Raw genomic sequence first — 24,154 nt, forward strand, 5'->3', positions numbered from 1 at the left:
ACCAATAATTTTCTTAGCTTTTTTATGTTACTGAAAGACACGTTTGCTGCTGAGGGATTTCGTAAACTTCGAAAGATGATCGGAAGAGTGAAACACGTCTTAAAGTTGCTGAACGCTGCATTTTTTAAGTGAGGGGAGATATATTTGTACCTTAATTAGGGTTTGCTTTAACTTTGGTTATTCATACACTTAATAGCCAAAGAAACTGGTACGACTGCCCAGTATCGTGTAGGGCACGCTGAAGTGCCGCAACACGACGTGGCATGGACTCAACTGATGTCTGAAGTAATACTGGGGGGAACTGATACCATGAATCCTGCAGGGCTGTCCATAAATTCGTAAGAGTACGAGGGGGTGGAGATCTCTTCTGAAATGCATGTTGCAAGGCATCCCAGATACGCTGAATAATGTTCATGCCTTGGAGGGGGAGGGGGGGAGGGGTGGTTGGTGGCCAGCGCGGAAGTGTTTAAGCTCAGAAGTGTGTTCCTGGAGCCACTTTGTAGAAATTCTGGACGTGTGGGGTGTCGTATTATCCTGCTGTAATTGCCCATATCCTTCGGAAAGCACAATAGACATGAGTGGATGCAGGTGATAAGACAATGCTTACGTACGTGTCACCTGTCAGTCGTATCTAGACATATGAGGGGTCCCATACCATTCCAACTGCACACGTCTTACACCATTACAGAGCCTCCACCTGCTTGAACAATCCCCTGCTGACGTGCAGGGTTCGTGGATTCATGAGGTTGTCTCCATACCCGTACACTTCCATCCGCTCGATTCAATTTTAAACGAGACTCGTCCGACCAGGCAACATGCTACCAGTCATAAACAGTCCAGTATCGGTGTTGACGGGCCCGGGGGAGGCGTAAAGCTTTGTGTCGTGCAGTCATCAAAGGTACACGAATGGGCCTTCGGCTCCGAAAGCCCATATCGATGATGTTTCGTTGAATGATTAGCACGCTGACTCTTGCTGATGGCCCCGCATTAAAATTTGCAGCAATTTGCGAAAGGGTTGCACTTCTGTCACGTTGAACGATTATCTTCAGTGTCTTTGGTCCCGTTCTTGCAGGATCATTTTCCGGCTGCAGCGATGTTCATTTGATGTTTTACCGGATTCCTGATATTCACGATACACTCGTTGAATGGTCGTACGGGAAAATCCCCACATCATCGCTAGCTCGGAAATGCTGTGTCCCATCGTTCACCACGTTCACATTCATTTAACTCTTGATAATCTGCCATTGTAGCAGCAGTAATCGATTTAACTACGTCCGACGCTTGTCCTATATAGGCGTTGCGAACAGCAGCGCTGTACTGTGTCTGTTTAATTACCTCTGTATTTGAACACGCATGCTTATACCAGTTTCTTTGGCTCTTGAGTATATAAGTAGGTGATGAATACTGTTATCAGGTTGGTGATAGACGGAAGTACACTGCCTCTGAAAGGAAATCGGAAGATGGATTAAACAACCTTTAATCTTTCCGTGAAGAGAGAGAATCAGCTCGGGTTTGCGAAGGTGTGGAAGCAAATCTTCGTTTGTTCCAAAGAAACCATCCCAGCTTGCAGTATTATCATAGCACAGGACCAGATATAACGGATCAGTATAATCGACGTGGGCCAATTAGCCACGAGCTTTAAAATCGACGTTATCAGTCAGTTGCTTCGTAGCGAAACATGCCCGTCTGGTACAGTCCTGCCCACGCCAAAAAGTCAGGTAGCTAAATGAGTTGTGTACTTCCTGCTGGATGTGTGATGCCTAGATGTATCAGGTGACACGAACTGCTTCCCCAACCATTCGTCCTGAGGTTTCTTCCTGTGTGGAAAGAATAAACCTGACCACAAAGCCTACCAATTCATTACACTATTACGGACCAACCGTCCAGATCCTGGATAACGTTTTGAAAACCAGCGATATCTAGAAACGTTTTCAACCAAAGTGTGAATGGAAATGTGGAATGCTCAAATAGTAAACCCCTTTAGTATCAGACTGCGATTGATGCTCAGCCCGGTAACAGATATGGGCGAAAGGTCAAAGATGGTCGGGCTTGATAGCACGGCCGCAGCTTGCTCCCGTGGACGGCGCCGCCGCGGTCGTGACACGTGGGCCCGTCCGCTGACGCGACAATCTACGTAAATGCCGCGCTCCCCCACGTGTCCGGCAGTTGGCGCTACGCTCTGAATTACTCGATACGCGCCATTAATCGTAGAGTGAATGACTTTGCCTGTGTTGAGGTTTTCCGACTCAGATAGCTACCTCACCTGTCTGCACAGTCTGTCGAATTTCGCGCCGTTTACTTTGTGAACGCTTCCTGTTTATTCCATCGGTCTCTGCGTCACCGGAAGTGCGAGTGATCGTTAACTTTGTGCCACTTTCGCTTAGGACAGAAAAATCCCCATTGCCCTCAATCATCTGAATATCTCGCTCCTGATAAGAAAAGTGGGATACACGGCGTGCTCTCAATCACCTACACTCTCGCGTCGCTTCCATATAATCTCCAAAAAATGTGGATTTCCAGTCGTTGCAACTAACCGCCACTGAGTAATAATGCAAACCATGGACCATTTGCTCTGAGGCCGGTTCGGTCCCACGTTCTCTGCTGAAGAATTTCAAGCAGCTCTAAATGCTCTTGAGGTTGCACGCTTTTTCGGAAACGTCTAATTTTTATATTGCCTATAATAATTTTTTGCATTCCTTCAAATTGATGGTTTCAACATGTCTCTGAACATTGTATATGTAGGGAAACAACGAAAAATTAAATCAAATTACTGGTTGAATATTTAAAGCTCGCCCCGTCAGAATTCGAAACCCGTTCTAGAATCACTGCTCCACCACGCTGTGCTCCTCTAGTAAGGCACTGTGCTATGCGATAAGTCCTCACGTCAACCTGAGGACACATGATGGCAAATCGTTAAATGTCCCATACGCCATCTAACATGTGATCCACTAAGAATCGCCGACGTAGACCTGAAACATCTGAGTAATTGGCATAGTGTTGGTAAGTTGAGAGGAGTGATTTAGTAAAGGCAAGTGGGGCAGTTTATTCTCCTGGAGAACGAGGTCGTTGAAGATATGATTCGAAGCCTACTCCTCTTCGATGAGAATTCAATGTCGAAACAGCTACAACACCTAACTAGATAACTACAGGAAAACACAATTGAGACTGGAATAAAAATGGCCGTTCTCCTGCTTGATTGGGAGGGCAGAGATTTTATGTAGATTTCACATATATATGGCGCTTTATTAGAAAGGCTGACATTGCCACGTCATTCGCAAAAGTTCTCTTCTGATCCTGTGTGGAGACAATTACAGATTGTTATTCCAAGCGACGCTAGGAGGGGGTCCACCCTCGAGCTGTGTGGTTGTCTGCCTCCAGCCGTTCTCTAGATAAGTCGCACAGCAAAGCTCTAAATTGCTGTTACTTGCGAGGCAAACTTGCTTTTTTCGTTGGTTGTTCTTTGTAGCTGTCTTCTGTAGTTGTTGATCTTTGTCTTCTGGTGTTGTGATGTTGATGGTAGATAACTGATCAAGGAATAATTTTGAAGACAGAAAAGGTTTCTGGTAGACACACTATGAAGCTTACGTTAAGTCGTGCTTCAGTTCGTTACTGAAGCAGGAGGAATCCTCTTAGAACATAACATGGGATTTAATGTGTAGGAGCGTGCTTCTGTAGTTTCCGTCAAAGGATAATTAAATGTGTAATCGAATTGTAGAGAAATGTGGAAGTTTCTTGAAGTTCACAAACTCGGATGGAAATGTTAACGATGAGAAGTATCTCATTCTGGTGTGGGTTTTCGTAGTGTTTTCGAACTGCTTTTCGAATTCCTTCTGACCATGTAAGCCGTGTGTTTAGTTCATACGGACGTGTATTTTGAGGAGCAGTTCGGTACTAGTCACGCTGGCTTTGCTTAACGGTATACGCCAGATTTGATTTGTTGAAACACTCCTTATCGTTCGTAAATGTCAGACTATATAGCACTTAAGATCTGTAAGATGGCCAGCCGAGAACATCGGCTGTTCGCGATTCGCCAGTAGTGGCCGCGCAGCCGCTTGGCCTAGTTGCCGCTAGGCGACGATGCCATCTCACATAGGCGAGCGGTTGTAAACATGCCGCTGACGCGACCGGGACTCCCAACGAATGCGGCACAAGGAACCACTAAAGTCCGCTTCTGTAACGCCGCGTTCAGCGCGATGGATTTGTAGTAGAAGGGGTCCAGCCTCGCTCCCCTGCCGGCTCAGCGATTTTCTCCGTTGAGGGACTACGTCTTCCATTGTCCTTTCGTTCGTATCCGTCGCAACTGACGTGCCACTGTTTAGATGGCTGTGTGGGCACATCCCGAAAACCAGTCAATGTAAAAAAGAAACCCCTTATGTGGAACAGCGGTCGTAAGCTGTTGACTGCAGGCAGATCTGTCTGCTCCGCTAGCTGACTAGTCAGGGTAAGTAGAGACCTATGCCAAACGAGATAACCCTTGAGCCCCAAGCGCAAGCAGAAAAGCAGCTCCCACTGGCGGGAAGTCGCTCAGAATATCCCCTTTGCAGACACACTCAAGTCGAAAGGTACTGACGTCGCTTGTTACATAACGGTTCACTCCAGTAACCAAAATTTCAGAAATCTCCGTGGGAGAAAGACACAAGTGTAGGAAAATATTCTGAATTGGTTGATTATTAACTGAAGCTACAAAATGAGAAGCAGCTTACGGACCATAGAGTTGGCAGATCCGAAGGAAAGATACCAGTGTACGAGCAAACACATTAGCAACAAGTGCATAGTTAAAAAAGCTAGAAAGTCAGCGACAGCGCCTCTGGTGCTAATACTGTTGCAGGAGGTTGTAAATATGATAACGGAAAAGTGTTGGAGACAGTTTTTTGTTACGTAAAGCATACCCATAAAAACCTGAAATATTTAATCAGGCAACGAGATTAGTCGTAAGATTTCAAAGTTTCGTTTCATTAATATTTACGCACTGTATGGGAAGAATCATAAAAATGAAAGAGCTATGTTTTTCAGACATTATACCTCTCTCGTGGTAACCTCGAAGAGCTGATAACATTTGTTGGTTGGAACTGTGTAATTTGTACCCAGGACAATTTACTCAATTTAAAGTTTTCATGAGAACTCTGATTTAGTAAAGAATCCACACTTTAGGGATTTTTTCGGAAATGATAAAACTTCCCGACCAACAATAGAGTTTACCTTTTTCAGCAACGCATCAGCAAGTAGTCTGGAAAGAATATATGCATTACACAATTTAGAAAGACGTGTAATTTCTACAGAAATAATCCCGGCCTATCTCACAAATGACTGTGCAGAGAAATGTTGTATTAAGCAGTCCAAACAGAAAGTGAACTGGTGGCGTGGTCATTAGAAGTTGAATAAAAATACACGACGATAAGTAGTTAGTGGCAAGCATTCATATTAACTGTAGAGAGCATGTCCCAAATGTAAATCTGATATTGACCGGTGGACATTGTATGCCAAAAATAAGTTAAGATGTGCATTGCTGGAGTATGGCAAGGTCTAAATTAGCAATTCATACTACAGAATTTTAATATACGTGCCTTGGTAAGCCTAAAATCAACCTAAGATTTCTATTGAGCACTAAATGGAAATGAAAAAGATCAAAGCGAAACTAAAATGCCAGTAATGAAAGCGGGTAGAAGGTCAAAAAATACGATGTGAATCGAGAAAGACACTTGAAGAGTGTGCCTCGTTATACCACTTGCTGAGACTCGCAAGGAACAAGAGAAAAAATTTATCGTCTTACTGAGATGAGGAAATAATGTGTTCCTGGGAGAGTGTAAGGACGTACTCAATGAATTGCATCAATTTTTTTCTGAACTGCAAAGTGAAAATACGATGAGCGATCTGAGTAAGTGCTTGGTGGGATAATTGAGAGCGTATAAGCAGAAAACAGCTCTCATAAATGATGGAAATAATAATTGTCGGAATTGAAGAAAACACCTGGCCCTTAAGGTTTACATGTAGAATTTTATTGAACGTTCTTGTACATTATCAGTTAAAAATTAATATTGCTAGTGATGTACTAACTGGAGAGAATTCATAAAGAATTCAAAGAAAACTCAGCAATTCCTGTTGTTAAAAGAGAACTCAAGGTATTAATGAAATGGGCCCAGTATGTCAGACTGAAAGCTGGTAACCCGTGAGATCAAATGGCGCGTCACAATAGTACTACAGCACATACGAAGTAGAGATCAACTCTGCCCAGCAGGACAGGTATCATTACAACCGTTAGCGAGTATAGATACGTTATCGTAATATTTCCTACAATCAACTTGCAAGGAGGTCCAGTATTTATAGATTTCACCAAAGCATTTGGTTCGGTAGCAAATATTTGTTAAAGATAACGCATAGTACGGGCTTTCTTCAGATTCCTGCAAGCTATTGTACACAAGGTGAGAGGAATGGTAACGAAAATAGTTATTAATGACTAATGTACTGAACAAATTAAAATTAATAGGTGTTCTACAAGAAGGTGCATTATCGATGTTGCTTGCCGTGAGTGTTAGCTACTTCGCTAAAGTTCCGTGACTTGGAAGAAATAATGAAATGGGTACTAAAAATGAACGAAAAGCCTCTCCAGTTGCCAATAAGAACTTCATTAAGTCCACGACCGATTTCGGGTTTTACGTCAGACCATTTTCTAGTGAATCTGAAAATAGTGCTGTAGGAAAGCACCATCAGAATCGGACCGGTTTACGTTGCTTCACCTCAGCAGTCTTCAGATCCACTTTAAAATCCCCTGCGGGTCAGTGGGTTAGAATAGGCCCGAAGTATTCCTGCATGTCGTAAAAGGCGACCAAAAGGACTCTCATACGTTTCGTACTTCATGTGATGGCCCCCTGTAGGGTTTGACCTCCATTTTTCAAAATTTCCCCGAAGAGCGAGCCAATTGGGGAAAGGCGCCTTACATGGCGCATCGTGTCCGTCATGCGCTGAGATCTTTCGCATCCTTCGTCGACGTGGATCTGCACTTCCGCTCGTTCTCAAACTGTTTGGCGAGGTCACGCTTCTGGGTGCGTATTTTTCCATCAACTGTGCAGTATCGATTTCGACGCTGACAATGATAATGGACTTAGTTTCTTGGTTGCACCTGATACCCAGCATGGTAGCCAGTCCGTTGTGGTGGGGCCGCCATGTACCCTGTTGGTTGTAGCACAGGGATCGCTCTGCTGATGCTCGCGCCGTTAACTCCGCACGTACGCCGCCGAGGAGTAAATGGCCGTCACCCTGGGGCATCGGGACTCCCGGCAATGGCCATCCTCCCAGGTGGCCTTTGCTGTGGCTGGGTGGCACGCATGGGGAGGGCATTTGGCAAGAGACATGCCGTGTATTTCAAATTTATTTCGGTTTCTCGTCGCCTGACTCAATATATTGCCTCGTCCTGCTTATAACTCACGAAAAGACCGTGAAGGTAACAGAGATACGATCTCACACGGTGGGAATCTTTCTTCTAGCGAAAAATACACGAAAGTGAAAAGGGAAACGGCAATGGTACGCGAGGTATCCTCCGCTACAGACCAGACGAGAAAGGGAGTTAATATTGCGTTGTCGTCTGGTTCTGAGCGATGTTTAAAATAGCAAGGCTCTGGTTCATCAGGAAGTTTCAAATCAGTGGCAAAATTTTCAGGAGTCAGACATCAAAGAAAGCGACGTGGTAAAAATGTGTAAGATAATCATGAACAAAAAGCACAAGCGTAATTTTAGTATGTAATAATACAGGGTGCTTCAGAAAGATTCGTGAACTGAAATGGGAATCGCAGGAGGCAAGATGACGTACTTTTCGAGAGGTACTGCTGAGATAATTTTGGAGCACCAGAGTTTGAGGCTCACAGAAGAACGATTCTACTGTCGCCAACCTACATTTCGCATAGGGATCACGAAGATGAGACATTAAGCCTCGTACGGAAGCTCTATTTGCGAGTGGAACAGGAAATGAAATAACTAGTAGTGGTATAGCGTACCTACAGCCAGGCACCGTACAGTGGCTTGCATAGTGCGTATACGAATGTAGATGAAAGGTTCCTCCGACATGACAAGGCTAAGTCTTCTACACAAATAAAGATAGAAACTTGGGGTAGCTTTTAACTTACGCATAGAAACTACTTTACCTTGGCGCCGGTCGTAAGTCGCCGGTTCATGTGTTGCCGCTAGTGGTCTCCCAGGCGCAGCTAGTTATCTCAGTGGCTCGTTCATTACCCATTGTGCGTCGAGCCGAAATGACGTTAGCACAGCTACAACAGGCGTTCTACTTCCTCCGTTTCAACAGGCGCAATTTCGTGATAACTGTGTGGCGTAGTTTTCCTCGGAATTAACACACTGCGCCTGCTACAGCGTAAGGAGCGGATTTCATTTAGCACCATCGGTGTCAGGTTTCTTGGTAACATGGAATGTGATAATTTTGCAAGGATTTGTGAAATACTTAATCTGTATGCCCATTTTCCCAGTTCCCAACAAACTGTGATGAAACGCTTGGGCGCATAGAAATGGCAGTAAGTGCATCATTTTTACAATGTGGGTGTTCATTTCTGGCTGGTAGAGAGCACATTAAACATTTGTGAAAAGTATTTGAAAACGTAGATCCCAAACGTAATTGTATAAATGACCGCAAGTTGCATGTGCATGCTATTATTGGCTTGTAACCCCATCTGGAATGTCCGGCCGCATGGTATAGCTCGCAAAAGATAAGGTGGCTAATGCGCAGTGACAAGTTTTCGTCCAAAGCGCTGAGCGAGTTCATTTGTTTGTTCGAAAGGGGAGGCGGATAAGTGTTCCCCATGTTTCGATCAGTCAGCTATGACAGAATCGGGGCGCGTACCCTGCAGCCGATCTGAAAGAATTTTACAGAAACTATTCGGTAAAAAAGTTTCATTTTTGCTTTACTTACAGGTTCATATCTTAGGTTCATGATGTACCCGTCATTTCGGTAATGGTCATAGCTATTGTGATATTCACGTGAAAGTAGGAAACTGCGCGAGATAAGGAAAAGTGTGCAAAGAAAAATAGAGGTCGCTATGATTTTGCGTTCGGTGCATATTACATGACATGCTGTTGCATGTGAAATTCAGCTAACAATATTTCTTTAGACTTGGGAAGAGGTATCTGTCACCAATCTCGAGAAAACTGATCTGATGTAGCACACTCATTTTGCGATCGCAAAGTGCCAGCGATAAAGCCAGAATGAAATATCTCCAACATTCCTCATGTATCATAAGCAATTCCAGATATAGAAATGAGATTTCGGCAAATGGTAGCACATAGAGAACATTCTACCGTATCGTTATTATCTGCTGTGTTATTCCAATAACTACAGATTTTTTCGGTAAATGTAATTTTTAAGGGCCATCGATAGCTGGTGAAACGAGAAATGCTACGGGTTTTGGAACAACATATGTGAAGACATTACACGTTTTTTTGTACTGAGGACGTGCTTTTTCATAAGCTGCTGATTTTACGTTTCCTCAGTACCTCACTTCATGAACCACCGTTTCAGAATTCTCTTGCAGTTGTCTTCACAACATGTCAGTGAGGTGAGACGATGTAAACTCCGCTGTGTTTTGCCAAAAGAAGGAAATTTTGACTTGGCAACCAGAGAAATGTGTAGGTTTTACTCAAAATTTGCCACTCATGATGCTTCTATGAAATTTGCAAATGGTTAACAAGCCAGGCGGGAATAAATGGCTGCATGTTCGGCGGGATTTTTTTGGATACTAATGAAAGCACATGTGACAGATCTTTTTGAATGGTCACTATGCAAGCATGGACGTGCAGGGGCCCCACTTAATATTTACAAAAAATGTGAGCGTAAGCTTCACTTTAGAGTGGAACTTTCCCGACAGCGCTTTGAGCGACCCCCCGACACTTTTCCCCACGCTTCCCCAGGCGGCTGCGCATCTAGCGACCAAGGCATTCTGCGCGCACTGACCCCAAGTCTTCTTGCTTGCCGCGACTTGGGCGGCACACGCTCGCGCTCACGCGCACGGTCACGAGCGGAGAAAATCCCCAGTCGGGCCGAAAATCGACCCCAGAAATCCTTGATAGTAAGCAACGCTAACCACAAGACCACGAGCTGCTATCTATGTATGTAAAAGATAAACTCTTGTAAACTCGAATAATTCTTTCAGAAATCCCCCATGCGGCTTCCGGGGGTTAGAATAGGCCCGAGGTATTCCTGCCTGTCGCAAGAAGCGACTAAGAGGAGTCTCACACGTTTCGGCCTTTGTGATGGTCCCCTGTAGGGTCTGACCTCCATTTTTCAAATTTTTCCCAAAGAACGAGCCAATTGGCGAAGGGCGCCTTACATGGTGCATAGTGTCCATCATGGCACTGAGACCTCTCGCATCCTTCGTCGAGCTTATAAAACGACGGAAACAGGAGTGTTCAGAGACGTACGGCCAGATTAAACATCTCTCGTCTGACTACAAGCGACATCTCCTCGTCATCTTCAACCGGATCTGGTGTGATGGCGTCTTTCCATCGCAATTGCGGGAGAGCACCATCATTCCAGTGCTCAAACCTGGTCATAACCTGCTTGATGTGGATAGCTACCGGCCCATCAGTTCCACCAACTTTCTTTGTAAGCTGCTGGAACGTACGGTGTGTTGGCGGTTGGGTTGGGTCCTGGAATCATGTGGCCTACTGGTTCCATGTCAGGGCAGCTTCCGCCAGGGTCGCTCTAACACCGATAATCTCGTGTCCCTTGAGTCTGTCATCCGAACAGCCTTTTCCAGACTCCAACTTCTGGTTGCCGTCTTTTTTGACATACGTAAAGCATACGACACAACCTCGTGACATCACACCCTTGCCACATTGTATGAGTGGGATCTTCGGGTCAACTCCCGATTTTTATTCAAAACTTCCCGTCGCTCCATACTTTACGTGTCCAAGTCGGTGCCTCTCATAGTTCCACCCGTTTTCAGGAGAATGGCGTTCTGCATGACTCCGTATTGAGTGTCACTATCTTTTTAGTGGCTATTAATGGTCTGGCAGCAGCTGTAGGGTCGTCAGTTTCACCAACTCTGTATGCGGATGACTTCCGCATTTCGTACTGCTCCTCTAGTACTGGTGTTGCTGAGCGCCGCCTACAGGGAGCCATTCACAATGCGCAGTCATGGGCTCTAGTCCACGGCTTTCTGTTTTCAGCAGTGAAGTCGAGTGTCATGCATTGTTGTCGGCATCGCACCGTTCATCCAGAACCAGAACTTTACCTTAATGACGTTCCACTCACTGTAGTGGAGACAAATAGATTCTTAGGACTGGTTTTCGACGCCGTATTCACTTGGCTGCTTCATCTTCGTCAGCTTAAGCAGAAGTGCTTGCAGCCGCTCAATGCCTTCCGCTACCAGAGCAACACCAACTGGGATGCAAATTTCTCCACGCTGCTGCAGCTCTACAGAGCCCTTGTCCAATCCCGCCTTGACTATGGGAATCTGGTTTATGGTTCGGCGGCGCCCTCAGTGTTGAGTTTCCCTTACCCAGTGCACCACTTCGGCTTTCGCCTAGCGACGGGAGACTTTAGAAAGAGTCCGGTGACCAGTGTCCTGGTGGAGGCTGGAGTCCTTCCATTGAAGGTTAGTTGTGCACAATTGCTCGCCTGTTGCACATGTTCGCAGTTCTCCTGCGCATCCGAATCTGGGCTTAAGATTGCGGTTCGCGTCCGGTCCCTTTTGTCGGAACTGGAGTCCTTGCTGTTTCCACCTCTCCTGGAGGTCCATTCAGGTACACCTCCATGGTGTACACCTAGGCTGCAGATTCTTCTGAACCTTTGGCATGGCCCTAAGGACTCTGTTAACCCTGCAGCTCTCTATCACTTCCTCTCGATTATCTACATGTACTGGGCCATGAAGTGGTCGACACAGACTGCTCGTAGGCTTTGTGTATGTTCATGGCGGGCATATAGAACAGCACTCCCTGCCAGATGGCTGTAGTGTTTTCGCTGTAGAGCTGGCGGCCATATCTCGTGTTCTTCAGTACATCCGCTCATGCCCTGGGGGAGTCATTTCTCCTGTGTACTCCTTGAGAAGCCTACACGCTATCGACCAGTGCTACCCTCGCCATCCTTTGGTAGCGTCCATTCAGGAGTCCATCTATGCCCAGGAACGGTCCCGTCGTTCAGTGGTGTTTGTCTGGACCCCAGGATGTCGGAATCCTAGGCAACGAACTTGCCGACAGGCTGGCCAACCAGGCTACGAGGAAACCACTTCTTGAGATGGGCGTCTCCGAAACGACTTGCGTTCTGTCTTACGCCGCAGGGTTTTTCGGCTTTGGGAGACGGAATGGCATAACAGTAAGCACAACAAACTGCATGTCATTAAGGAGACTACGAATGTGTGGAAGTCTTCCGTGCGATCTTCTCGCAGGGAATCAGTTGTCCTCTACCTGCTCCGCATTAGCCATACGTGGCTATCGCATGGTTACCTCCTCCGTCGCGGGACCCACCTCGGTGTCGCTGTGGCTCACAAGTGACGGTCGTCCACCTCTTGTTGGACTGCCCACTTTAGCCGTTCTGCGGCGGGCTTTTAACTTTCCCAGCACCCTACCTTTGGTGTTGGGCGACAATGCCTCAAAAGCAGCTTTAATTTTATGTTTTATTTTATTTGATCTAAGTTTTAGCGCATGTCCTTTATCCCTCTGTGTCCTTCACCCTAGTGCTTTCAGGATGGAGGTTTTAATAAGTTGCAGAGTGGTTGGTTACTCCTTTTTATTCTCATGGTCAGCCGACCATGGTAATGTGCTCTCCTGTTTTGATCTCTTCTACGTATTTCTTGCGTGTCTCTGTGGTTTTCTTGTCAGAGTTCTTTCCATTTTTAGTGTTTGTTGCCCTTCTGTCATTCTTCTGGTTTTCTCCTTTCTTCCAGCTGTGTTTTGCATGTCTCAAGTATTTAACTCCCACCCTTGTGGAATTATTTTCATGGGAACGGTGGATCAACGACCTAATAGTTTAGTCCCCCCCCCCCCTTTAAAAAAAAAAAACAAACGAACCAACCAACCAACCTACCTACCTACTTTTCAGAAACCAAAGGATGTTGATAATATGCAAAGGGTAAAATTTACCCCAAGTTCCTGTCAACATTCACGTAGAAGATAGTGCTCTGAAACCAAATGAGTCCTTTTGAAACACACGGTACTATGTTCACGTACTTAATTTGATTCGTTAAGTGTACCACGTTAACTGGCCACGAGGAAGTGACAGCATTATGGAATAAGTCACATTGCAAGTTTTTGGTGGTCATGTCTTTGTTTTCCCCATTTTTTTTCACTCAAGTACTTTCAAGCTTTTGAGCATCACGTGCCCAAAATATACAAGAGAACGTCTTCGTCCGAGCAGAGACGTTTCGTTTCCTCCTAGTTGAAAAGCCCTCTGGGGTGTGTGACGGCAGATGCACCGGCTACGTCCTTGAGACGTAGAGTACTAATGTGTTCTGCGTAAAAGCAATTATAATGACTGGGACTCGGTAAAGAACGAGCGGTCGCTTTTAGAGTAGGTCATTAGCCGCACAAACCCGCAGTCCAATGGGAGTGTCGGCACGCATTCATAAAACGTTCCCTCCCGAGCGCGGTGCGCTTTGTCTGACCGGCGGCTGCTGAGTGCTGAAGCTGCCAGTCGTTATTAATACGAGCGCTCCTCGCCATTGTTTCACCAGATACAAAGTAAAACAAACTGCATCCACGTACAGCGGAAGGCTTCTAATGTTCCGTTCAGATACATTCTTCGAGTTACATCTAGTTGGCAACTAAACTTTTAAGGTGTTCATTCGTTACAGTAAAAAGCAACATCGCGACAAGTAACTGTAGGGGAGACTCCACCTAAAAATTAAACGTTCTTCTTTTCCGATTTAAACAGAATTTTAAAATGTGTCTTACGTAAAGATACAATAATACTTAAGCTCTTAAGTCCACACCTTCATTGGTTCTTGAGTTTTAACTTTCTAATATGATTTTAATGGTATATTTGAAAACCAACTTTTGGTACTGACAACTCATTTTCACAACCTAGATTTTTTAGGTACATTAACAAGACACTGTTACAGTTTTACGCATTCATCTTACGAGAAACATAATTAATTTACTCGCAATGTTTCTTCAAGTTTCAAACACAAAATTTAACTGTCGATACAGAAGTATAATAATAAAACGCAGAAACTACATTTTCGATAATGCAAATGCATACAATTATGCAAATACGTCTCCACTACTTCCTGCAAAAAATTCAATGCAGTTGGTTAATATTCAGGATAAAAAGGTTGCCATTGAACTTAGGACAACAAACTTACGGGAACTGTATTTCAAAATTTTATTAAAAATTAATTAGTCAGCACCATACGTTTTGTTTTCCTGCTCCTGTAAGGTGTAATTTAAAGACCAGGGTAGTTTTTTCTAGAATTTTTCCATCTCCAGGCGGCACGTTGTGGACTGCTTGATCCGTCATTTACCTCTAGATTAGCGGCTCTTCTTCTGGGAGTGCCATAAAGCATTGCTGTGTCTTCCACTTTATTCAGTCATCAAACGTCCTATATTTAACCAAGAAACAGCTTCCACAAGACCCAAAAGAATCTTTCTTCTTCTTTTCTTTGGGACGCTTGGACCAAATGACACTACACAAATTTTCATTTGCATTTTGTGTTTTTCCATCAGTGCATCTTACAGTAGTGCATCAGTCAAATATTTTTTAGGTATACTTGTAATTCCAAGTCGGGTCGTTTTGGGATCGAAGAGTAAACATTCCAAACAGATCAATAAAACATTTGTTACTTCGAAAAAAATTGAAGTTTCAAGGAGAGTCTCCACTTCAGTCAACCCCGAGTTGCGGTTCTGAAACAGTGGTGGTGCAGTCTGGTGATGAGGTACTGAGCAGTTGTACTAGAGGAACGAAGGCACTAGACGCTAACGGGTCGGGATCAGAAAAAACTCGTGAATTACCTGCATTTTCCACAGTGTGCTGTCATTGACCCTAGATTGTATTCCTCCCCTGCGGATACTCATCTCCGAAAATGCCATGGCGTTTTCGAATTAGCACTTGAAATCTACGGGTTTTTCTTTCTCTTACGTGTCTTCAGACTGGGTTTTTGCTATGCACAGTCTTTCATATCTTACACTAATCTCTTCGTTTCTACGTGAAAGCAGCATCTAACACGCTGTAAAATTTTTTGAAAGTAAAATTGAATTGTAAGCTGCATAATTCGAATATTGTATCCTAAAAAATAGTACAGTTGCCGAATAAACAAGAGCTATGAGTAAACTCATGCTCTGCAATACGTTGAAAGTAAAATATCTGGATACTGTAGTCGAGTCCCTTCTTCTGGTACGGCTCATCCATATACTTCTTCACTCACCTATTCCTTGTAATAAATTTCGTACACTTAATTTTCGGCATGGGATCACAATTAAAATTGTTCCAACTTTTTTCTGCAAATTTTCGATTAACTTCCATACAGTGTTGTGCTTCAGAGAAACTTCGTCTACATCTCAGTACGTGATACAAGCAGAGCTCTTTTATTGAACTTACTTTTATCCGTATTTTACAGCTTCAAACGTGGCAGTATTACGCTGGAAGTATGAATTACAAAAAGCCTTCAGTCACAACTTTCCGTATTTTATTATGTACAAGATGCAATTCGGACCCTGTGGGTCCATCAGGGGTAATTGTCGAAACACATGATTTATTTTTTTCTCTTCAACGAGGTGAAGTGCAGGAATGACAGGAATATTCATTTCACTTCATTCAAGAGAAAAAATAAATCACTTATTAAGATAAATTACACCCCATGATGGACCCACAGCGTCCGAAATGCATCGTGTATTTAATAAGACAAAAGAAGTTGAGACTGAGGGAGTCTTTCTTTGAAGGAAGTTTCTTGCATCGGCCATCCAGTATAATGTTACATTCTCTAGATAAGATTATTTAACTTGTTCCACTAGACTATTCTGCTCTTTATCCATAATACGTGCTAAGTGTGATGACCTTTTCATGGCTCGATGGCTGAAAGCAGCAGCTCAGTGATGTGCCTTCATTCGTTACGAGGAGTAGCACGAAGTAGGCGCCTGATGTCGTAGACCACTTTTAAGAAGTTTATTTATTATACTGCATGAACGTAAAGTTTTGGCTACACAATAGATCCCAACTGAAGAATAAAACAGTATAATAAAGGAAAACAAGCAGGCTGTGCTTGGAGAAGGAATAATCTCGGACCACGGGAAATCACGTTCATCATTCATTAATTCCCCAATCACATTTCAACTTAGAGGTTTGAATGGGCGCTCGACGTTGAGATATGAAAATATTGTATCCTCCAACTTTAGAGAGACCGCTTTCAAACAAACAGTTTAAACATGATATCGAACTAGCTAGTAATATGTAGTTCAAAGACGAAAGATTCGTAAACAAAAATTACGTTTTCACAGTATATCTAGGGAATACAAAGTTAAGTACACAATATAACATGTAAGAAAATTGAGTGAACTAAAAATAACTCAGATGTGTAGAGGGAAGCAAAATACAGAGGTAATGGAACAAAATGTGTTTGTGCCAGGCTATAGATCTAAAGGTCTCGTGTTCGATCCACAATGAATCCTAGGATTTATAAGAGACTAATAACTTCTTTCAGTTAATGAGATATACGGAGTTGCCAACGCTAAACTTCATTTCGCGCTAAACTGGCTGGGTAAATCAGTTAGGTCAGTGAAAGGGAACGGCATTCCATTTCAGATAGGACCATATCTCCTTAAGTACTTCTGTACTCCAACCAATATTTGGCTTGATTGTTTTTTTAGATCTTTTAAGCCTTCTTCACATGCGGCCAGAATGGACACATCGTCTGTGGATCTTACGAATGGTGGTTCCACATGCACTTCTATTCCCCATCCCAAATTTTCCTTCACTTAGTTTTTCTTCGGTGGAGACGTTGCACACCGGTGGTGATAAGCATCAACCTTGCATTACATAAACTTTCCTTCGTTCGCACACTTTTGTTACTATCGCTTGCGTTTTGTAGAACGTTAGTTTCCGCCCTTCAGTCTCAATCCTCCAACGATTTAGAACATTTTAGTTTATCTTCGTATGTAATACGCCAGCTACTGTAAATATGTGATGGAAGGTACTTCATACCAACATTTGCTCCTATATTCTTCATTCAGTTTGCATATGCAGCATGAGAAAAACATACTTCCATGCATTAGTAAGCGTTTTAATTTCTCTCTCGTCTCTGCGTGATATTTATGGTGGAGGCAAGAGAATTGTAACACAATATCACCGATTGTAATTTCGATTCAATTAATTTTACATACGTTAGCTCCTTTTCCTGCTGCACCGTACTTCACTTCTTTAGGAGTGGTCCCCCCGATGGAAGACAATACGTTAAGGATTCCTTATCCTGGATACTGTGGGATACCAATAGAACAGTGTAACTGGCTTTTGTGCGTCCTACATGAGTGGATTCTATTCCCATCTTAACATCTTACATCGAATCGTCGGTTGAACGGTTGTGGGTGGGACACCCTTAGCGTTTCATGCTGAGCTTCGGGGTCACACTACAGCTCTCACTCACCCACATAACGATCTGATAATTTCTCACCTTATTTTACCCCGATGGAAGACAATACGTTAAGGATTCCTTATCCTGGATACTGTGGGATACCAATAGAACAGTGTAACTGGCTTTTGTGCGTCCTACATGAGTGGATTCTATTCCCATCTTAACATCTTACATCGAATCGTCGGTTGAACGGTTGTGGGTGGGACACCCTTAGCGTTTCATGCTGAGCTTCGGGGTCACACTACAGCTCTCACTCACCCACATAACGATCTGATAATTTCTCACCTTATTTTACTATTTTTAGTCCTACCGATGTTGTTTATGCCCTTAGCTTTTCCACTTTCACAAATGGCGACAAGAGCAGTGTGATCGGAGGGAGGGGAGGGGAGGGGATCTCGCCGCAGACGAGCCCTGAGGGTCCCTCCTTTGCGTTCTAGTCTGCAGACCGAACACACCCTTCTATGTTTGTCTCGCGCACAGTTGCTTCTTATTTGTTGCATCAGTTTTGCTTTTGTTGCCTCGATTTTACGACTTCGACATATTGTCACAATTAGATCAGATTTATGCTTGGTATCACTGACTCCACATGGATTATCCCATGAACTATTCAGGCCATTAATCCCGCCCCCGTCCCCAAACTAAACCAATCTTCACCGAATATCTAAATTTATCAAATAGTGTTTCCCAGAATGTCGCCTATGTTACTAAGCTTGCCATTTGTGTTCCGTGAGCATTGGCTGTAATGACCTCTGAGATTCAAGCAGCACGTATTTTCATAAGTTAAACATCTGCTATGATGTCTAATAGATAAGTGTACAAACTCTAACACTACTCAGGATCTAACGTCATACACGCCGTTCCACCCCCTGCGGGTTCGGGGGTTAGAATAGGCCCGCGGTATTCCTGCCTGTCGTACGAGGCGACTAAAAGGAGTCTCACATGTTTCGGCCTTATGTGATGGTCCCCTCTCGGGTTTGACCTCCATCTTTCTAAATTATTCCGAAGAGCGAGCCAATTGGGGAAGGGCGCCTTACGTGGTGCACTGTATCCGTCGTGCGTTGAGACCTTTAGCCGGCTTTTTCGTCGTTGCAATGGTGTTCCGCTCGTTTTCCATCTCTTGGGCGAGGATACGTCCCTGGATGCGATTCCCACGCTGCACTCTGCAGTGTTTCTTTTAACTGCGACGACGACCTTGGACAGTTTTGCACCTAAGATCCAGCGCGGTAGCCAGTCCGTTGTGGTGGGGCCGCCATGTACCCTCTTGGTTGTAGCCCCCTGACAACACAGGGATCGCTCTACTGATGCCTGCGCCGTTCACTCCCCACGTATGCCAAGGAGTAGATGCCCGTCTCCCTGGGGCATCAGGACTCCCGGCAATGGACATCCTGCCAGGTGGCTATTGCTGCGGCTGGGTGGCGCCCGTGGGGAGGGCCCTTGGTCGGAGTAGGTGGCATCAGGGCGGATGACCCGCAATGAAGCGTGGTACATCATCTCTCGCTGGCGGCCAGCCGCCAGCAGTCTCTAAGCGTTCTCGGGCTCAATTTAATGCTGAAAAGTACAATCCGAAAACGTTCCCCTCTCTGGCCACGCCGTGGGAGGAGCGTAAGTCTCAGGATGGAGGTAATAGTTATTCGCCCCGATTCTTGGTTTGTACGAGAGCTGATGGGGAGTCTTTTCTCTCCACAAAGCCTCAGTTCTTCGTCGAGCATTTAGAGGACAAGTTTGGGGAGGTGGAGGGCTTGTCTAAAATGCGCTCTGGCTCAGTACTGATACAAACGGCATCCTCCGCCCAGTCACGCAGGTTACTTGCTTGTGACAAGTTGGGGGATGTTAACGTTACTATTACTCCACATAAGAGTTTAAATATGGTCCAGGGTGTTATTTTCCATAGGGACCTCCTTTTGCAGTCTGATGACGAGCTGCGCGCCAACTTAGAACGTAGAGGTGATCATTTCGTCCGGTGCGTTCATCGGGGTCCGAGGGACAATCAGGTTGCTACCGGTGCCTTCATCTTGGCCTTCGAGGGTGATACGTTACCGGAAAAGGTCAAGGTGATGGTCTACCGATGTGACGTCAAGCCCTATATCCCTCCCCCGATGCGGTGCTTCAAGTGCTGGAAGTTCGGCCATATGTCTTCCCGCTGCACTTCCAGCCTCACATGTCGAGATTGCGGACGCCCATCTCATCCCGATACTCCATGTGCCCCGCCTCCCATCTGTGTCAACTGCGGGGAGCACCATTCACCTTGCTCACCTGACTGCCAAGTCTTTCAGAAAGAGCGCAAAATTATGGAATATAAGACCCTGGACCGGCTGAGCTATACTGAGGCCAAAAGGAAATATGACAGACTCCATCCTGTGAGAATGACATCCTCTTCTGCAGCTGCTACGACAACTGTGCTAGCCCCATCAGTTTCGAGACTTCCAGCCAGCTCGATAAGCAGTACGACTCCTCCTGCCCCCTTGCCTGTGGGGGGCTCTACCCAACCGGTTGCTCCTGCACCACCTACCTCAGGAGCAACCTCCTCCCACCCGTCGGGGACGTCCGTCCCCGCTTCTCAGCCGGAGAAGCGTCTAACTTCTTCGGCTACTCTCGCCCATAAGAGTTCCCTTGGGACCCTCCCTTCCCAGGGTTCCACCAGCGGGAAGGATGACGGCCGCCAGTGGCATAAGTCCTCACCAGCGGCCGGGCGTAGGGCTTCGCGATCCTCCTCTGTCCCGGAGACTGAATCGGTGAAGCCTTCCCAGCCGGTGCAACCCAAGGTTCAGCGAGAGAAGTCAAAGAGAAAGACCTCTAAGGCCAAAGAACTTGCGGTGGCGCCAACCCCACCGCACCTTTCGCGCTCTGCGTCTGAGGATGCAGTCGAGATTCTAGCGTCCGCTGAGGACCTTGATCTCGCTGGTCCCTCAGACGCCATGGATGCCTCTCGTATGGGTCCTGAATCGGTGGCAGTGAGTGAACAAGCGGCGTAAATTGCCTTCCCAGTCCTTTCACGCCTTTCTCAGCCATGGACAATATCATCCTCCAGTGGAACTGCGGCGGTTTTTTCCACCATCTAGCTGAGCTCCAACAACTTATCAGCCGTCACCCTTTCTTCTGCATAGCTCTTCAGGAAACTTGGTTTCCAGCAATGCGAACCCCCGCCCTCCGTGGCTATCGGGGTTATTATAAGAACAGGGCAGCGTATGAAAGGGTGTCGGGTGGCGTCTGCCTCTATGTCCTTCACACTCTGCACAGCGAGTCTGTCCCTCTCCACACACCTTTAGAGGCTGTCGCTGTTCGGGTGTGGACGCCACAGGCTGTTACCGTCTGCAGTCTTTACCTTCCACCGGATGGTGATGTCTCGCAGCATGTCCTGGCTGCGCTGATAGCCCAATTGCCGCCACCTTTCTTGCTATTGGGCGACTTCAACGCCCATAACCCTCTGTGGGGTGGGTCAGTGGCAACAGGTCGAGGCGCCATCGTTGAGCATTTATTGTCGCAGCTCGATCTCTCGATTTTAAATGATGGTGCCTTCACACACTTCAGTGTGGCGCATGGCACATACTCCGCCATTGACCTTTCAATATGTAGCCCTAGCCTCTTACCGTCTCTCCAATGGAGTGTGCATGACGACCTGTGTGGTAGTGACCACTTTCCGATCTTTCTGTCACTACCACAGCGTCACTCTTCTGGGCGCCCTAGCAGATGGGCTATGAATAAGGCTGACTGGGACTTGTTCTCCTCCACTGCCGCTATTGAGCCTCTCTCTAGTGATGACATTGATGCGGTGGTTCAATCGGTCACCACCGGCATCGTTACTGCCGCCGAATCTGCCATTCCCCGTTCTTCTGGGTCCCCTCGGCGGAAGGCTGTGCCTTGGTGGTCGCCTGAAATCGCTGAAGCGATTAAAGATCGCCGGCGGGCGCTCCAGCGTCACAAGCGACATCCCTCCTTAGACCACCTTATCGCCTTCAAACGGCTGCGTGCGCGGGCCCGCCTCCTTATCCGCCAAGGCAAGAAGGAGTGCTGGGGGCGGTATGTGTCCACCATTGGCCTCCATGTCACTCCTTCGCAGGTCTGGACCAAGATTCGACGCGTCTACGGCTATCGGACCCCTGCCAGCGTCCCTGCGCTCTCACTGAATGGAGCAGTTTGTACTGACTCCGACGTCGTTGCAAACCGCTTAGCAGAGCATTTTGCTATGAGTTCCGCTTCTGCGAATTACCCCCAGGCCTTCCGCTCCATTAAAGAGCGGATGGAACGTCGGAGCCTTTCTTTTCGCACCGACGCTTCTGAACCCTACAACGCTCCATTCAGTGAGTGGGAATTTCAGAGTGCCCTTGCTGCTTGCCCTGATACCGCTCCCGGGCCAGATCGCATCCACTGTCAGATGCTGAAACACCTTTCAGTGGACTGCAAGCGACGCCTCCTCGACCTTTACAACCGTCTCTGGGTCGAGGGCGAGTTTCCGTCGCAATGGCGGGAAAGTATTGTCATCCCCATTTTGAAACCTGGAAAGAACCCTCTGGAGGTGGACAGCTACCGTCCCATTAGTCTCACCAACGTTCTTTGCAAGTTGCTTGAACGGATGGTGAGCCGGCGCTTAAATTGGGTACTGGAGTCTCGGGGCCTTCTGGCTCCGTCTCAGGGTGGGTTCCGGAAAGGCCGCTCCGCCGCCGACAATCTGGTGAGCCTGGAGTCGGCCATCCGTACTGCCTTTGCCCGCCGTCAGCACCTGGTCGCTGTCTTTTTCGACATGCGGAAGGCGTACGATACGACATGGCGTCATCACATCCTTTCTACGCTTCATGGATGGGGTCTTCGGGGCCCTCTGCCGATCTTTATCCGCAATTTCCTGTCGTATCGTACCTTCCGCGTGCAAGTCGCAGCCTCCTATAGTTCCACCCACGTCCAGGAGAACGGTGTGCCACAGGGTTCTGTTTTAAGTGTCTGCCTGTTTTTAATGGCCATTAACGGGCTCGCTGCGGCCGTGGGAAATTCTGTCTCTGCTTCCCTGTATGCTGACGACTTCTGCCTTTATTACAGCTCTACTGGCATTGCAGCTGTTGAACGTCAGCTACAGGGCGCTATCCGTAAGGCGCAGTCTTGGGCTGTAGAGCATGGGTTTCAGTTTTCGGCAGCCAAGACCCGCGTTATGCATTTCTGCCGGCGCCGAACAGTCCATCCTGGGCCGCGGCTTTATCTTGGCGACGAACTCCTTGCTGTGGTGGAAACCCACAGGTTTTTGGGGGTGGTTTTCGATGCCCGGTTGACTTGGCTGCCTCATATCCGGCAGCTTAAACAGACGTGTTGGCGGCATCTAAACGCTCTGAGATGCTTGAGCCACACCCACTGGGGCGCCGACCGCTCTACCCTGTTGCGGCTCTACCAGGCGTTAATCCAGTCTCGCCTGGATTATGGGTGCCTAGCTTATGGCTCAGCATCCCCATCTGCGTTGCGGGTGCTGGACCCAATTCTCCACAGCGGGATACGCCTTGCCACTGGTGCTTTCCGCACCAGCCCTGTGGACAGTGTACTAGTGGAGGCAGGTGTACCTCCACTGCGGTTCCGGCGCCAACGTTTGCTGGCCGCTTATGCGGCCCATGTTCTAAGCTTGCCCGGGCATCCAAATTATCGTGTCCTGTTCCCGCAGTCCGTCGTCCATCTGCCAGACCGTCGGCCCCGGTCGGGTTGTCCGATCGCCGTACGCGTCAAGGAGCTTCTCTGTGGGCTTGGGTTTTTCCCTGTTCCACCTCCTTTCCGGGCGCCTCTGCGTACACCCCCGTGGTGTGTTCCTCGCCCTTGCCTTCGGCTCGACTTGACACAGGGCTCGAAGGACTCGGTCCCTCCAGAGGCCTTCCGCTGCCGCTTTTATTCCATCCTGGCCACGTATCAGGGCTCTGGAATTGTTTACACCGACGGTTCGATGGTTGCTGGTCGTGTCGGGTATGCGCTAACTCTAGGGGACCATTCCGAACAACGGTCCTTGGCGGCTGGCTGCAGCGTTTACACTGCTGAGCTAGTCGCCATCTTTAGAGCCCTAGAGTATATCCGCTCCTGCTCAGGTGAGTCCTTCGTTATCTGTAGCGATTCCCTGAGCGGTTTACGAGCTCTCGACCAGTGTTTTCCTCGTTCTCGTCTGGTGATGGCTATCCATGAGTCCCTGCATACTCTTGCGCGTTGCGGCCGCTCTGTGGTCTTTGTGTGGACCCCCGGTCATGTCGGTATCCCGGGCAATGAACATGTTGACCGCCTGGCGAAAGAGGCCACGAGTAAACCATCTCTGGATGTTGGCCTCCCAGAGGCTGATTTGCGGGCGGTCCTCCGCCGAAAAGTTTTTGCGCTTTGGGACGCTGAATGGCGCGATCGGATTACACCCAATAAACTCCGTGCCATTAAGGAGACGACGACTGTGTGGCGGTCCTCCATGCGAGCCAACCGCAGGGACTCAGTCGTCCTTTGTCGGCTCCGCATTGGCCACTCCCGGCTAACACACAGTTATTTACTGCGCCGGGAGGACCCTCCTGTATGTCGCTGCGGGGCGGCTTTGACGGTGGCCCACATTCTGTTGGCCTGCCCCCTTTTTGCTGTGGTCAGGCAGACATTTGCGCTGCCTG

This window comes from Schistocerca cancellata, chromosome 4, assembly GCF_023864275.1.
Source record: "Schistocerca cancellata isolate TAMUIC-IGC-003103 chromosome 4, iqSchCanc2.1, whole genome shotgun sequence".
Classification (NCBI taxonomy): Eukaryota; Metazoa; Arthropoda; class Insecta; order Orthoptera; family Acrididae; genus Schistocerca; species Schistocerca cancellata.